Source organism: Podarcis liolepis, assembly GCF_965112155.1.
Source record: "Podarcis liolepis genome assembly, chromosome: 13".
Lineage (NCBI taxonomy): Eukaryota > Metazoa > Chordata > Lepidosauria > Squamata > Lacertidae > Podarcis > Podarcis liolepis.
In genome coordinates this window covers 10,066,813-10,083,591 of record NC_139573.1, presented here as the reverse complement: position 1 = coordinate 10,083,591, position 16,779 = coordinate 10,066,813, and the positions used below count along the sequence as shown (strand labels likewise).

General features: G+C 45.2%; 1 long non-coding RNA gene across 1 annotated transcript; it reads left to right on the top strand.

The window, feature by feature from the left end:
• The first annotated feature begins 6,931 nt into the window (after positions 1-6,931).
• Positions 6,932-7,998, top strand: LOC310691482. Its single transcript, XR_014518510.1, has 2 exons — positions 6,932-7,065; positions 7,571-7,998. It is a non-coding gene; the product is annotated as an uncharacterized lncRNA (long non-coding RNA).
• Positions 7,999-16,779: the final 8,781 nt, after the last annotated feature.

Here is a 16,779-nt window from a genome sequence, read left to right as displayed (position 1 = left end):
ACTTTCTGTCTGGTGTTTTCTCACCATAGAACTCTGCATTCACATTCCCCCATCTCAGTCCTTCAAGGAGCAGATTCAACCTGCTTTTTCTATCTGAATATTTTAAGATACTTTTCTGATCAAAAGTGCCACTCAAAGTCCAAGATCCAATGAAGTAATTATCTCCCTCTGCCATTATCCAGATCACAATATTTTTTCCAGCTAGACAGAAATCTCAGGAGTTTCCTAAGGATACCAGGAAACAGTCAACAACCCAGCATAGTAAGAGCATTAAATATGCTCCTGTGCCAGTGAGATTCAGGGGTGTTGCATAATGTGTGAGAGAGGTTTTACTGGCTTTGTTACTGTCAACACTTCTTTTTCATTTTCATTGAGTTTTAATAATAATTTAGGTTCATATTCAAAGTATTTCTCTGTCTGCTGATGTTATAAAGAAAGCTAAAAGTGCAACCACGAACACAGCCAAAGTCGGAAGGGGGAGTTATTTGGACACAGGGGAACCTGCATCTTCTGAGAGAGGCTTTGAAGCTACCATGGTGAGGCTCTTGCTGCTCCTGCTGCTGCCTCACACAATGTGCAAAGGCAGGACAATAAAGTGCCTTCCCGTTGATCCAATCCCTGTGCCCCATGAATGGTACCAGGCAGGTGACCTCCTCATTGGTGGGATTGCTTCTCACATCACTTACTATCTTAAGGAATTATTATTCATGGAACATCCTTCTCAGGACCTGTTTGACACCCCACAGTAAGCAATAATATGCCCCACGAACAAAGGGATATAAACCAATCCCATATTATCAGAAAAGAGAAAGTGTGTTGATATGAACAATGGGTACATTAACAGTACATCGCCTCAGCCTACAGGATGGTACCAAAGTCAGTGACTTTAAGCAAATGAAGCTCTTCTGAACATTCATTCCTCCAATTTCTGTAACTGCAAACTTTCATTCTTACCAAAGCCGCCAAAGTAGTCATAAACATTACACTTCAGCTTTGTTAAATTGAGCAAGTGTGTGTGTGTGTGTGTGTGAGAGAGAGAGAGAGAGAGAGAGAGAGAGAGAGAGAGAGAGAGATTTCAGAAGAGAACTAATTAAAAACTATGTAATTATAAAAACATGGAGGATTCCTGTGACACCAAAAACAGTTAATGAAGGGTTGTATTGGTTAGCGTGTTTTCTTTTTTTGCTTCTTATTTTTTTAATGTATTATGTGATGTTATGTTCTATTTTTAAGTTATGAACTTCCCTTAGATATACCAGAGAAGGGCGATATACTAATTTAATAAATAAAAATGAATTATTATTATTACTATCATACATAACTGTGAACTTCTGTCACCATCAACAGGCAAAGTTTTATTCAGTGATATAGTTTCAGGTATAAAGAAATAAATACGGACATATAAATGCAGAGAGGCATGGTGCAGAAGTGCCATCAAAGGGAAATGAAATGCCAAAATTTGGAGGGAATGTAAATCACATAATTAATGTAAAGATAACAAATCACTCATAAGACAAATAAGTTCATTCTGCTAGGGTGCTTTGTACTGAAAGTGCAGAGGAAAACCAAGAGAAGAGCAGGTGTGTCAAAGATACACTGCAGAACACAAATACAATTGCTCTTCTCTATCATAACTCAGATTTTGGCTGAATGTGTTTTTCTGAATAGGAAGAGGACATAACGGTCTCATGCATTAAAGTATTTTCCCCTCCCTTTTTATATCTTCCCTATTTACAGTGTAACCACAAAGTTCTACCAGAACATCCTAGCCTTGGTGTTTGCCATAAAAGAGATCAATGACAATCCAAAGATCTTGCCCAATGTCACCCTTGGTTTCCACATCTATGACAGCTATTCTGATGCGAGAATGACCTATCGAAGCACTTTGGACCTTCTCTTCAAATGGCAAAGATTTGTCCCCAACTACAAATGTGACACTCAGAAAAACCTCATGGCTGTGATTGGGGGACTTACTTCTGACACTTCTATCCAAATGGCAGATATCTTAAGTATCTACAGGGCTCCACAGGTAGAATCAGTGCATAGGGGAATGTGGGGAAGTTGAATCTGACATTCTTTGATTCAGAAAGAAAAGAGAAATATTAGTGTGAGAAGGAAATAGCCAGAAATTCAATTATTTTCAGATAACTAAAAAATATTGAGCCAGGATTTTTCTTCCATGACTATTTCAAGTTCCACCTTCAACCATCTTTAGGAAATGTTCTTCTAAATTATCATTTTCTTTTAGCTCACCTATGGCTCATTTGCTTCAGAAGAGATTCAGTCAAGGCAGACAACTTCTTTTTATAGCATGGTCCCAAAGGAAATCCACCAATATGTAGGGATTATCCACCTACTTCAGTACTTCAGATGGATATGGGTTGGGCTCTTTGTTTCGAATAATAATAGTGGAGAACATTTTTTGAGGACCCTGGAGCTATTGTTTTCCAACAATGGGATCTGTTCAGCCTTCACAAAAAGAATCTCACTTCAAGCTCATATGGATAATATGGGAGGAATGTATGATATAATGGGAAGTATTTATCAAGGTCTCACAGATGAAAAGACCACGGCAGTTATATTCTATGGAGACTATAGGGCAATTTCATGGTTGAGAACTGTTTTACTTTTCCAATATAATGGAGGTAATCAAAACACATCATTTGGGAAGGTCTGGATCATGACAGCCCAGATAGATTTCCTATCAACCGGACTTCAGAGAAACTGGGATTTTCAAGGGTTGCACGGTGCCCTTTCCTTTACAATTCACTCAAAAGAGCTTCTACAGTTCAACCATTTCCTTCAGAACATCCAAACACACTGGACCAGAGCAGATGGCTTTTGGAAGGACTTCTGGGAGCAGGCATTTGACTGTTTCTTTCCAGATCCTGGTATGCCAGTCATGGATGATGGAAGGTGTACTGGAGAGGAGAGGCTGGAAAGTCTCCCGGCAGGTCTTTTTGAAATGCACATGACTGGGCAGAGCTACAGTATCTATAATGCTGCCTGTGCTGTAGCTCATGCATTGCATGCCATTTCCTCATCCAGATCCCCACACAGAGCAGAGACCGTTGGTTACAGTGTTGGATTTCCATCTCTGCAGCCTTGGCAGGTAATGTTGCAGAGCCAAATTTTCTCATGTCTATGAACTGATTGACAGGAGTAGAACAGGAAATTGCTTTATACAAAATTAGGCCTGACATCTATCTGTTTCAGCATTGTGTACCCTGACAGGCTCGGGCTCTCCAGGGTTTGACACAAGATGAGATTCCGAGTGTTACCAGAAGATTCTGGGGATTGAATCTGGGCCCTTTCCATGCAAGGAGCTGCTCCACCAGGGAGCTGCTACCCTTTACTGCTCCTCTTCTTATACGTAAAAAACCAACCAAACAAACGGAAAAAAATTCTGCATCTTAGTCATGGTTGCTGGTTTACATTTCATCTTATCATTTGATCTTGGAGTCTGTTTCGCATGGGAACCTCAAATAGTTTGATTCTTCTTCTTCTTTTTAAATAGATCAACTCATTTCTTCAAGGTGTTTCCTTTAACAACTCAGCGGGAGAAACGGTATCATTTAATGAGAACAGGGAAATGAGAGGAGGATTTGACATCATGAATCTGGTCACATTCCCAAACACGTCTTTCCAGAGAGTGAAAGTTGGATCGGTGGGTCTCAGTGATAGAGGAGATAAGGAGTTAATCATCAATGAGGACAAAATTCTATGGCACCAAAGTTTTAACCAGGTATGGATTGGAGTTACCAAACTGCAAAGAGCTTGCTGGTATGACTAAAGTTACTAAATAACAGCAAGCATAGCAAGAACTACACTGATGTCTAGTGCATTCAGAACAGTGGCGTAGCGTGGGGGGTGCAGGGGGGGCCGGCCGCACCGGGCGCAACATCTAGGGGTTAGGGTTAGGGGGCGCAAATCCACGCGTTAGGGGGCACAAATTACTTGCCTTGCCCCGGGTGCTGACAACCCACGCTACGCCACTGATTCAGAAATATGATGCGAAATTGATATGCCAAATCTCCCTTTACCTGCTTTGAAATCAGTATTACCTTGAAAGTGCACTAAAAATGAAGCATAAGATTTTCCTGTGGGTGGAATATCTGAAGGCACTTCCACCTTCAACTCCTCTCATCTTTTTGTACAGGTGCTTCCCTTTTCTTTGTGCAATGAACCCTGCCACTCTGGTCATCAGAAGAAAAGGAAGGAAGGGGAAAAGTTTTGTTGTTATGATTGTGCTCCATGCCCAGCGGGGAAGATCTCAAACCAGACGGGTAGGTAAAGCTCTTGAATCCTGATGACCAAACAAAGAGACTGATACACAGGCTGGGCTTGAGCTGGACCACTTATATTTAGTGAACATAGCAAGATCAGCAGAGGAGGATAAACTCAAAATGCAGAACTTCAGCCATTGGGTGACACACAGCTCTTTTTTAAAGCCAGAACTCTCCGGAACTCAGTTCTGGTACCTCTCAAGTGGGCACCATTGCCATACTAAGAGAATGAGGGAGGTGTTCATGGTGAATTGCAACTAATGGTCAGTTATGGAGCAGAGCCCACTTCCCTAAGCAAACTAAGGAATAGTGGAATTAGGGGCGTGGCAACCGAGTGACAGCTTATGCATACCCCGAGTAAGCAGGAGCTATGAAAGGGAAAGCTTCAGGCCAGCAAAGGGAAGCATTTGCTCTTCTACAATCTCTGGTATTCAATTGAATTTGAACCCCTGGCTGACCCGGCGTTGGTTTGCAATTGTGTTAGAAGTTTAATTGCTGCTTCACCAGAGGAAGCAAGCGTCCTCAGGTATAAATCCAACTATGATTGTGGGAGGGAGAAAGACCCAGCAAAGGAGTGGAAGCCCTGATAGGCTAGCAAGTGGTACTTCAAAAGACAGCAGCTGGCAGGCTGCAAGCGAAAGTGAGCAGAGAGAGACCCCTGCACAAATGAACAAGCCTTAAAGGGGCAGTGCACCCAACCAAAAGGTTTGCTCCTTATGTAGAACCCCAAAGCAGACCTCCACATCTCATGCCACTTTTAAATGCTACAGTATGTTCACTGCTGGTTGGTGTGCTGTCTCTCATGGCCAATGTGCCACAAATGTGACTCGGCAACCAGTATTGCTGTGGCAGAACAGCCATAAGATACAATTTGTCACAATACATGGTTCATTCAATGGGCTAGGTCAGATGAATCGGAACTGAATTTCTGTTTAAGCTTTTCTTTATGTTTCTCAGATATGGACACGTGTTTCAATTGCCCAGAAGATCAATATCCAAACAAGAAGAGAAATGGATGCATCCCCAAAGTTATAAATTTTTTATCCTATGAAGAACCTTTAGGGATCACTTTAGCCTCACTTAGTGTCTTGTGTTCTTTGATTACTGCTTTTGTGTTGGCTATTTTTATCCAGCACAAGAATACCCCCATAGTCATCGCCAACAACCGAGAGCTCACCTACACTCTCCTGGTCTCCCTCCTGCTCTGCTTCCTCTCCTCTTTGCTTTTCCTCGGCCAGCCTGGGAAAGTGACCTGTCTTCTCCAACAACCTGCTTTTGGCATCATCTTCTCCGTAGCTGTTTCTTGTGTGTTGGCCAAGACCATCATTGTTTCTCTAGCATTCATAGCCACAAAGCCAGGATCTAAGATGAAGAACTGGGTGGGAAAGAGACTGGCCCATTCCATTGTCCTTTCAGGTTCCCTCATTCAAGTTGGTGTCTGTACTCTGTGGCTGACAACGTCTCCCCCCTTCCCTGATCTAGACATGTATTCAGTAGCTGAAGAAACCATTGTGCAATGTAACGTTGGGTCTGTCACCCTGTTCTACGGTGTCTTGGGCTACATGGGACTCTTGGCCATTGCTAGTTTCATTGTGGCCTTCCTGGCCCGCAAGTTACCTGACAGTTTTAATGAAGCCCAGTTCATCACCTTCAGTATGTTAGCATTTTGCAGTGTCTGGATCTCTTTTGTTCCCACCTACCTGAGCACAAGAGGGAAGCACATGGTGGCTGTGGAGATCTTCTCCATCTTGGCCTCCAGTGCTGGGTTACTGGGTTGTATCTTTTCCCCAAAATGCTACATCATTCTGCTGAGGCCTGAACTGAACAGCAGGGATCAATTAATACGGAGAAAGATTTAAGAAAGGATTAAGCCATCTGTTTTCACTCACAATAGCATTTTTTTTGACAAAATTGTATAATTTTTATGAACTAAATAAATACAGACCCTAGTGCCTGTTGGGAAACTAGCAGGAAAAAGCCTATAAAATTAGTTATACTTATGCACTGCAGACACAAATCACCTTCAAAGCAGTTTAATGATTAAGATTTTAGTAGGTACAACATGTGAAGGGGAGTTTTATTTGTTTCTCCCACAAACAACTTTACACACACAAAGTTTCTTTGGTGTTCTGGGTAAAAAGAATAACTGTTTAATCAACAAAGTGTGACCTCCAGGGGAAGATCAGTAGCTCAGAGGCAGAGCATCTGCCCTGTATGCAGAATGTTGCAGCTCCAGGTAGGGCTAGGAAAAGACCCCTATCTAAATCCCAGGAGAGGCTGGTGCCAGGGGGTGTAGATAACTCCAAGACTGATGGACCAAGGGTTTGGCTATGTATAAGGCAGCTCCCACATTCCTATTGGGTTTAGGCTTGGATAACTTTCAAAAATAAGTTAAGCAGGGCTAGGAAAAGGGCTAGGAAAAGGGGTGTAGATAACTCCAAGACAGTTGGACCAAGGGTTTGGCGATGTATATTGGGTTTAGGCTATTTGGAGAACCTTCCAAAATAAGTTATGCAGCCTCCCACCAATAGATGGCAGTAAAAGGTCTTCCATTCTTAGAAGAAAGCAGCCGTTTACTGGCTGAGGTTTTTCTGACTCTGGTAAGATACCCACTAAGGGCTGTAGAAGTCACTGAGCTCGGGAAGGAGCAAGCTTTGGTGCTTGTCTGCATTATTGAATTGGAGGGAGATGCCCATGGGCTCCAGGATGGCCTCAATAACTTGGCTAACTCAGTGGAGGCATCTCTTTGGACTACTTGTCCTATATCAGTGGACTATTGGTAAGGAAACTTAGCTTAGGAAACAGATACATAAATAAGCAAAGTGGGAAACAATTAAATATGAAGCCTGCCAAGTAGGAGGCTTTAGTTCAGGGTTTCAGCCAGCTAGTTGTGACCCTTTCTGTAGTACTTTCTGAAACTCATTCTCTCCCCTAGTTTTCCATCCTTCCTGAGAGAAAACAGAACTCCTTGTGCACTGCTCATATTTTAAGAACATGGATCTGGGAGGGTGACTGGGTGTTTGTGGGAAAATTTCAGCTTGTCTGCAGCGATTTAAAAACACATTTTTTAAAAAGTGAGGAATGGACAGCGGAAGGAATATTGTGTTTCACTTTATCCATCCATTTCCTGCATTTATACCTTGTGCAGATAGTGCTTTCTTTCATGTACTGCAGTTTTGACATTATTTCTTGACTTCCTTCTACCAATTGCTGAATAAAAACTGACTGTGTACATTAAGGGAAACCTTTAGCATGCTTTTAATACCTTCTTCAATATTCTTCAGTCTGCAGCTCTGATTCCCAAGTGACCCAGAGTCCCTTCTCACAGAACATCCAGGAAGGGGGACTGTTTGCCATCACCTGCAGCAACCCCAATGAATATCGCACCCATTTTTGGTACCGTCAGCAGCCTGGAAGAGCACCGACCCTCCTCTTGTATATAGCATCCCAAGAAAAGAATGAAACCAAAGGACGCTTCACAGCAGAGTACTTGGAGAAAGGAAAGGAAAGTCGCCTGCATCTCTCTGGTGCTCAGATTCAAGACTCAGACACTTACTTTTGTGGCGTAGAGCACAGTGGTGCTGGAAGGGAGAGGCTCATGACTATAAGTTCCGGTCTTCTTCATCTCTGATGTTCACCTTTAGTCTGTGATACTCTGCTGCTGAAAACGTTCCCCTACAAATATTCATAAAGCCCAATATTAAAGAACTTACCAAGTCTCTCTCTCTTTTACACATGCACACGTGCGCGAACACACACAGACAAGGGGAGAGAGAGATAGACAGAGACAGAGAGCAAAATTTGTGTTAAGGAAATATGAATCTTTCAGTTTGGTTTCCCTTGTTTCCCATTATTTTGCCAATCTTCTGTTTTTCACATTTTGCCTGTTTTCCATCTCCCTGGGAAGAAAAGTCCTTTCAAGTGTGTAGAGACTAAAATAGTTATATTGTTCAGTTAAGTTAATAATAATAAATAATAATAATAAATTTTATTTATATCCCGCCCTCCCCAGCCAAAGCCAGGCTCAGGGTGGCTAACAACAATAAAACAGTACAAAAGTACAGCACAAACAACACTCTAAAATCATTCATTATAAAATTAATTAATTCAAGCCACTGGCAACCATTGGGCCAGAGCCCCACGAAAATTGCCGAGGGAGGGAGTCAGGCTGTGCCCTGGCCAAAGGCCTGGTGGAACAGCTCCGTCTTGCAGGCCCTGTGGAAAGATGTCAAGTCCCGCAGGGCCCTGGTCTCTTGTGACAGAGTGTTCCACCAGATCGGAGCCACGGCCAAAAAAGCCCTGGCTCTAGTTGAAGCCAGCCTAACTTCTCTGTGGCCTGGGACCTTCAAGATGTTTTTATTTGAAGACCGTAAGTTTCTCTGTGGGGCATACCAGGAGAGGCGGTCCCGTAGGTACGAGGGTCCTAGGCCGTATAGGGCTTTAAAGGTTAAAACCAGCACCTTAAACCTGATCCTGTACTCCACCGGGAGCCAGTGCAGCTGGTATAGCACTGGGTGAATGTGATCTCGCAGCGAAGACCCCGTAAGGAGTCTCGCTGCAGCATTCTGCACCCGCTGGAGTTTCTGAGTCAGTCTCAAGGGCAGCCCCACATAGAGCGAGTTACAATAATCCAGCCTGGAGGTGACCGTCGCGTGGATCACAGTGGCTAGGTCAGGGCGAGAGAGGTAAGAAGCCAACTGCTTAGCTTGGGGAGATGGAAAAATGCCGCCTTTGTTGTAGCTGCAATCTGCGCCTCCATGGAAAGGGAGGTGTCGAAGATTACACCCAAACTCTTAACGGATGGTGCTGGCACTAATTGCGCCCCTGCAAGAGATGGGAGTTGCCCCCCCCCCCAATCCCATATCGTCCCGTCCCAGCCACAGGACCTCTGTCTTCAAAGGATTTAGCTTCAACCGGCTCCCACGTAACCATCCAGCCACAGCTTCCAAACATCTGGTCAGTGTGTCTGGGGCCGAGTCAGAATGGCCATCCATCAACAGATAGAGTTGGGTGTCATCAGCATACTTATGGCAACCCAGCCCAAAACTCCGGACAAGCTGGGCGAGGGGGAGCATAAAGATGTTGAAAAGCATCAGGGAGAGTATCGCACCCTGAGGTACTCCACACACCAAGGAGTGGGGCGATGACAATTCCCCCCCAAGTGCCACCCTCTGTTCCCGACCAGAGAGAAATGAGCGCAGCCATTGAAGGACTGTGCCCTGGATCCCCACGTCGGCAAGGCGGTGGTCCAGAAGTTTGTGATCGACCATGTCGAAAGCTGCTGACAGATCTAGAAGAATCAGCAGCCCCGAACCACCTTGATCCAGCTGTCTACGAAGATCATCTTTTAGGGCAACCAGAGCCGTCTCGGTCTCATGAGCAGCGTGGAAGCCGGTCTGGAATGGATCCAGAGCCGATCCAGAGTTCAGTGAAGAGAAACTGCTATGCAGAAAGGAAACAACAGCATACTTGGCATGATTTAAAGAGAGTGAGAAAGCTATGTCACTCACAAGGAAACATTTAGAGACATCAGGAGTCAGGGAATGCAACAAATCCTGCTGTAGGAACTCCAAAGAGAATTGCAGATTCAGCCCTTTATGCATAGTCAGAGTTGGTGCTGGGTGGGGCTGTCAACCCAGGCACAGTTTTTTTGTTTGTTTGAGGGGGAATGTTCCTCACAACGCCCTGCCAGCTTCTGGGGTTTGGAGGGTGTCGTGAGCTGTTGTGTTCGTCCTACTCGCCCTCCAGGACGCAACAGGGCAGGGTGCACACGCACATCCCCCCCCCCAATCTAGTGCAGATGCAGACTTTAAATTGATAGTTTATTATGTTTTTATTATTCATTACAGCAATTCATAAATTCAAATTCTGAGTGGAGGTACATTCTTTGGGCCAAATTAGAAAATTTCTCCCTTATGCAGATTTCCTTTCTGGCTGCTTGAAAGGAGCAAAATCTGACATCCCTTTGATCCTCTGAAAGTAGGCGCATAAAACCAAGCCACAAGCTTGTGGTCTGTGTCATAGAAGCTCTGCTCCATGTGAGACTGACTTGATGCACACTTATCTGTTCTCACACACAAATGAAAATACAATGTTGACTCTTGGAGAAGGAGTGGCTGTTTTGTTCCTGGTCTTCTCTGCAGGTATGCTCTCTCTTGTGAATTGTTTATACCTCTGGATCTTGACATGACTTAAAGTCCAGGGCTCAGTTAGGGGCACTTTGCTTACATGAGACGGGCATCAGGATCTTCCCTTTAGTTCCCCAGATGTAAGCAGCTGTCCAGCTTACACTAATGGTTCACCAGATTATGTCCATTTCCTTCCTTCCTTCCTTCCTTCCTTCCTTCCTTCCTTCCTTCCTTCCTTCCTTCCTTCCTTCCTTCCTTCCTTCCCCCCTCTCTCCTCTGCCTCATTCCATCTTTTGCCTTCAGGAAGTTCTCTCTCCTTTTGTTCAATTCTATTTCTAAAGGATAAGAGAAATGACCTGGCCTTTCCCAGTTATTCTGTCTCCTCCCTGTGTTTCTGGCCAAGGACAAGCTGTAACCCAGGACTCCTTTGTGTCTGCTGAGGCAGGAGAGCCCACCCAGCTGAATTGCTCCTATTCGGGATCTCCAAATACCTTGCAATGGTACAAACAGCACCCGAGTGGACAGATCCAGTTCATGGCCTTGCTCTATAACACCAAGTCCACCACTGAGTCTCATGGTTATTTCAGTATGAGCCTGAATACAAAGGAGCCGGTCACGTTTTTAACTCTGCACCGCACTCAAGTTGAAGATTCTCTCGTCTACTTCTGCGCCGAGAGTCACAGTGCTGTAAAGGCACATCCTGCCAGTCACAAAACCTGCTGTCAAGGGAGCCACAGGGAGAAACAAAGCTTTGCCCTGAATCAAAAGCCTTCTGGATTAGTAAAATTTATATTCAGTCTCCTGAAATTTTACACACCACGTCAAACTGATAGATTTTCAGGCAGTTCTCTTAAGAACTGATGTGCCAAATCCAATGTTTATACTCTTGGTTGGGTTTTTTTTTTTTTTTTGCCTTTTTTGGTGGTTTGCTTAAAAAAAAACCCCCACAACTATTTTGTGGTCTTCCTAAAAAATGCTGAACAACTTTCGGGGTTTCCTGGTTTTTACTTTTTGAAATATGGCAACCCCATTCAAAGGAATACTTAAATTATGCTGCATGTCATGGACATGACTTAATAATAATACCTTTATTGTCAATGTACAACCTGTGTACAATGAAATTAACCGAGCCTCCCCACCCCCAAACAATCGCATTGCACTCTGTGTGCTTGTCGCACAACACACCAACCCCGAAAGTCAGTTGCACTATATTATCTTCCGTTCAGTAGCCTAACAGCCCACAGATAGAAACTGTTTTTTAGCCTGTTGGTATGACTGAATATACTTCTATATCTCCTGCCCAAGGGTAGAAGATTAAAGAGGTGCAGGCTGGGGTGTGGTGTGAATCGTCCCTGAGAATTTTTCTATCTCTCCTAAGGCAATGATCCCTTGCAATGTCATCTAGCAGGCTCAGGGGACAGCCCATGACATCATGTGCTGTGTTCACCACCCTCTGTAAAGACTTTCTGTCCATGGCTGTCAAGCCAATGTACCACACTGTGATACAATATGAGAGGACACTTTCTATTGTGGACCAGTAGAAGGCGGTCATCAACTGTTGTTTAACATTGTTCTTTCGTAATACCCTGAGAAAAGGAAGTTTCTGTTGGGCCTTTCTAACCACCTGAGTTATATTGTTTTTCCAAGTGAGGTCTTCACTAAAGTAAACTCCCAGGAATTTAAAGGAAGAGACTCTCTCCACACAACCCTCCCCCCACCAATATATAACAGGGCTAGTTCCCCTCCCTTCCTCTGAAAGTCCAACACCATCGCCTTTGTCTTGCTAATATTTAGGTCTAAGTTATCCCACAGTCAAGATGAGCAGTCTGAGTGCGGGGGAGGGGTAAGTCGGTCAGAAGAGGTAGAAAGAGACTTGCCTCTTTCTCAGCCAGCTGAAGGCAATGGGCTAAAAAAACAACACCCTTCTTAGATGGAGGAGAGACTGTACTTTATCAGTACAGCGGGAAGGTCGGGGGGTGCTTCCATGTTTCCTGTTGGAGGTGCGATTTGAGCTCAGATGCCTCAACTTCATCTTGATAGATGGTCACTAGTGTGAGCGGCTCTGAGGTTAATGACTGTATACAATAAATCTTCTTGTAAATACAACTACTGTGTGCTGATTATCTAAGCCGGCAGCCTGCCATTTCCTGACACTGCATCATAATGGAAGTGTGAAGAAACAGTGCATTAGGCGATCATACATGTCATTCATTTGCTCGCTTGAATATTGGAGTTGCTTGAGCTGTTTCTTACAGCACGTACAGCAAAGCATTTGAGGGTAATGTCAGGTGGGGGCCTGTGGATGAGGGCTTCCCATAGGCATTTGGTTGGCAATTGAATGCAGCTGAGCAAGAGGGGCCTTTGGCCTGACCCAGAAGAGCTCTTCTTTATCTGTTGCATTTGTATCTCACATTTTCTTCAGGAAGTTCAAGATACATGGTTCTCCCCCTCATTATTTAATTCCCACAACCGCAACCCCCTGAGGTAGGTTGGCTGAGAGTCAGTGACTGGCCCAAGGTCACCCAGAGTCACCAAACATATGCCCATTATGGGAAAACCAGTGCTCTCCCCTCTTATGATTCTCTACTAGTCAGACTACTCTTCAGAACCATCCTTCCTCTGAATTGGCAGTAGAACCAAATCATATGGGTTGCTAATCAGTAGTAGCCTTATCTTCCACTATTTTCTATGTAGAGTAGACCAGTGTTTCCCAAACGTTTTTGGGCAACGGCACACCTGCTTACCGGAAAAAAATCTCGCGGCACACCACCATTAAAGCCCCGCCCCGTGACGTCAGCGCGCAGCGTCACGCGGGGGGGGGACGCACAAAAGTGAACGTTTTTTCCCTTCCCCTTGCCGGGGTGGGAGGAGGCAGCAGAGCGAGGGCAGCTGAGGCGGCGGCGGCGATAGCGGGCGGAGGAGGAGCCGTCGCCGGGAGTTGCTGCTGCTGCTGTTGCTGCTGCTGCCCGGACATGCCGGCCTCCTCCTCCTCCGCTGTCTCGCGCTCCTCCCTTTTGCGCGAGCTGCCCCGCCGCTCGGCACCACCACCGCGGAGCCGCCCCCGGCTCGACGCGGATCCTCGCCGCCGCCGCCGCCTCTCGCCGCCCGACTCGCCCGCCTCCCTCCCACGGCACACCAGCCGGTGTCTCACGGCACAGTAGTGTGCCGCGGCACACCGGTTGGGAAACACTGGAGTAGACCCTCTCTTTTTCTTTCATCTAAGGGGTTGTTCGAGCATGCCCTCCTCTCAGATTTTGAACAGATTGTACATTTCTGTTCTAAATACCTTTTCTAAATCCAGCCTGGAAAATTTGCTTTATTATGTAGGGAAAGCTCCTTTCCTCTAAATTGGGGGTGGCTTGCCTGATTTAGAATGTCTTTGAAATAACAGGGAGGGAGCAAATTCTGACATCCCTTTCGATCCTCAGAAGGCAGGCATATGAAACCAACCCACAAGCTTGTGGTCTGTGTCATAGAAGCTCTGCTCTGTGTGACATGCATCCATCCATTCTCTCACACAAATGAGAAGATGATGTTGACTCTGGGAGAAAGGATGACTGTTTTGGTCCTGGCCCTCTCTGCAGGTAATTTCTCTCCTGCAAAGATCCTGGCATGTCTCATTTAGGGGCACTTTACTGCATGGGATGGGTAGCAGAATCTTTTCTATGGCTCCTCAGATATAAGGAGGCTTCCAGCTTCCACTAATGGTTCATCAGATTTTGTCCACTCCTCTCCCTCATTACTTCTTCCCTTCTCATTATTTTATCTCTGTTTTTCCTCTTCTACTTTTCTTGCAAAGGATAAGAGAACTGACCTGCCCTCTCCCTGACATCCTGTTTCTCCTCCTGGTATTTCAGGCCAAGGAGAAGCTATAATCCAGAAGGACTCCTTTGTTTCTGCCAGAGCCAGAGAACACATCCAGTTGCATTGCTCCTATACAGGAACTCCGAGTACCTTGCAATGGTACAAACAGCACCTGAGTGGACAGATCCAGTGGTTGGCTTCACTGTATACCAAGTCCACCACTGAGCCTCATGGCTATTTCAGTTTGAGCCTGAACACAATGGAGAAATTCATGTCTTTAACTCTGCACTACACTCAAGTTGGAGATTCTCTCGTCTACTTCTGCGCTGAGAGTCGCAGTGCTGCAAAGACACATCCTGCCAGTCACAAAACCTGCTGTCAAGGGAGTCACAGTGAAAAACATTGTTTTGCACCAAACAAAAAACAAAAAAAGCCCCCACAGCTTCCAGATTAGCAGAATTCATATTAAGTCTCCTAGGCTCATAGGCAAGGGAAAGGAATGACAGGCTGTTTTGGTTCTGTTTTTCTCCACATGTATTTTCTCTCCTGCAAAGTGTGAATGCCTTTGGATCTCAGCATGGCTTAAAGTCCAGGGCTCAGTTAGGAACACTTGGATTGAATGGGATGGGCAGCACAATATCTATGGTTCTTTGGATGTGAACAGCCACAGGGATGTACAAACTGCTCGTTAGATCGGATCCATTGCAAAAAGTAAAATAAAATCTTTCTCTCCTTTACATCTCTCTCTCTCTCTCTCCTCTGCCTCATCCCATCTTTCCCTCCACTCTCCTTCCAAGGGATAAGAAAAATGACCTGTCCTCTTACTGATATTCCTTTTCTCCTTTAGGTGTTTCAGGCCAAGGAGAAGCTATAATCCAGAAGGACACATTTGTTTCTGTCATAGCGGGAGAACACATCCAGCTGAATTTCCTCCTATACAGGATCTCTGAGTACCCTGCAGTGCTGCACACAGCATCAGAGTGGACAGATCAGTTCATGGCCTCACTTTATAAAAGCATGTCCACCATCATAGCATGTCCACCAGGCGTGCTGGCTTGCCCCGGCGATTGAGGGAGCCGGCACCGTGTGAAGTGCTCACATCACTTGCACACACCCCTCAACATGCTGACCTGGCTTGTGCTCATGAAGCAAGCACATCGTGCGGCATGCGCGAGTGACATGAGCATGTTCCGTTGCATGCATGCATGCATGCACACGTTCCCATGGAATATTGAGGGGGCCCAGCCCCCTCCTTGAAAATTTAAGGGGGGCCTTAGATGTTGCCTCTGCTTCCAACTCTACAATTCCATGTTTCTATGACCTGGAAAAGGACGCGGGTGGTGCTGTGGGTTAAACTACAGAGTTTAGGGCTTGCCGATCAGAAGGTCGGCAGTTTGAATCCCCACGACGGGGTGAGCTCCCATTGCTTGGTCCCTAGCCAACTTAGCAGTTCGAAAGCACATCAAAGTGCAAGTAGATAAATAGGTACTGCTCCAGCGGGAAGGTAAAAGGCATTTCTGTGCGCTGCTCTGGTTCACCAGAAGTGGCTTAGTCATGCTGGCCACATGACCCGGAAACTGTACGCCAGCTCCCTCAGCCAATAAAGCGAGATGAGCGCCACAACCCCAGAGTCGTCCGCGACTGGACCTAATGATCAGGGGTCCCTTTACCTTTACCTTTATGACCTGGAAATTCTTCATATGAAACCCTGGAGAGCTGCCCCCAGCCCATGCTAAATTAGTAGTCTGTCATTACAGATAAAATCACAGACTATTGGTCTGTCATTCTCGGTGTTCTGCACTGCGCTGATGCGCACACATACACAAATCAGCTGAGCAACCATGTAGGGGTAATTCATTTTGTGAAACAATTCTTGGCTGCAATTTAGGTAGTGGCATGCAGTGTGCATGTTTCACCACATAGTGGTGCCACAAGGCCGCTTTGAGTGACACAGCCTTTCTTAGTCTTCCAGGAGGACTAAGCCCTGCCCCTTTGTTCCTTCAAAGAGATTCAGCCTGAACCAGCTTGCTTTTAATATCTAAGGCTCCAGGTCTGCTTTCTTTGCTCCCCCTCTCCTGCCACATCTTGGATCTTCTGCAACAGGGAACTACAGACTCTTGGCTCTTTTCCTCCTCACTCAAGGGAACTTTATTCTGAAGAAAAAGAAAGAATCTCTCTTCTCTCTCTCTCATTTGGGATTTTATAAAGAAGTTTCCATTTCAGATGGTGAATAATGCCCATTTCTGGAATCTCGATCATTGTGATGTTTTCTTCATTAGGTAGGTAGCTTTTTCCCTTTTCATAAAATCCAGACTTTAAATCTTTGCTCCCAAGACTGTGCTGATTTCCTTCCATTTGGCAGTGTAAAGTATTTTATAGAATCAGAGAACTGTAGAGTTGGAAGGGACCCTGAGGATCAGTGCTTCCCCCCCTAGAAAAATAGGTGCCGGTATCCACCATGAAATTGTTACAGTAAGTGTCACACTTTTTAATAAAAAAGAGGTACCCCCTTTTAAAAAGCATGCTGAGAATCATCTAGTCCAACAGCCTGCAATGAAGGA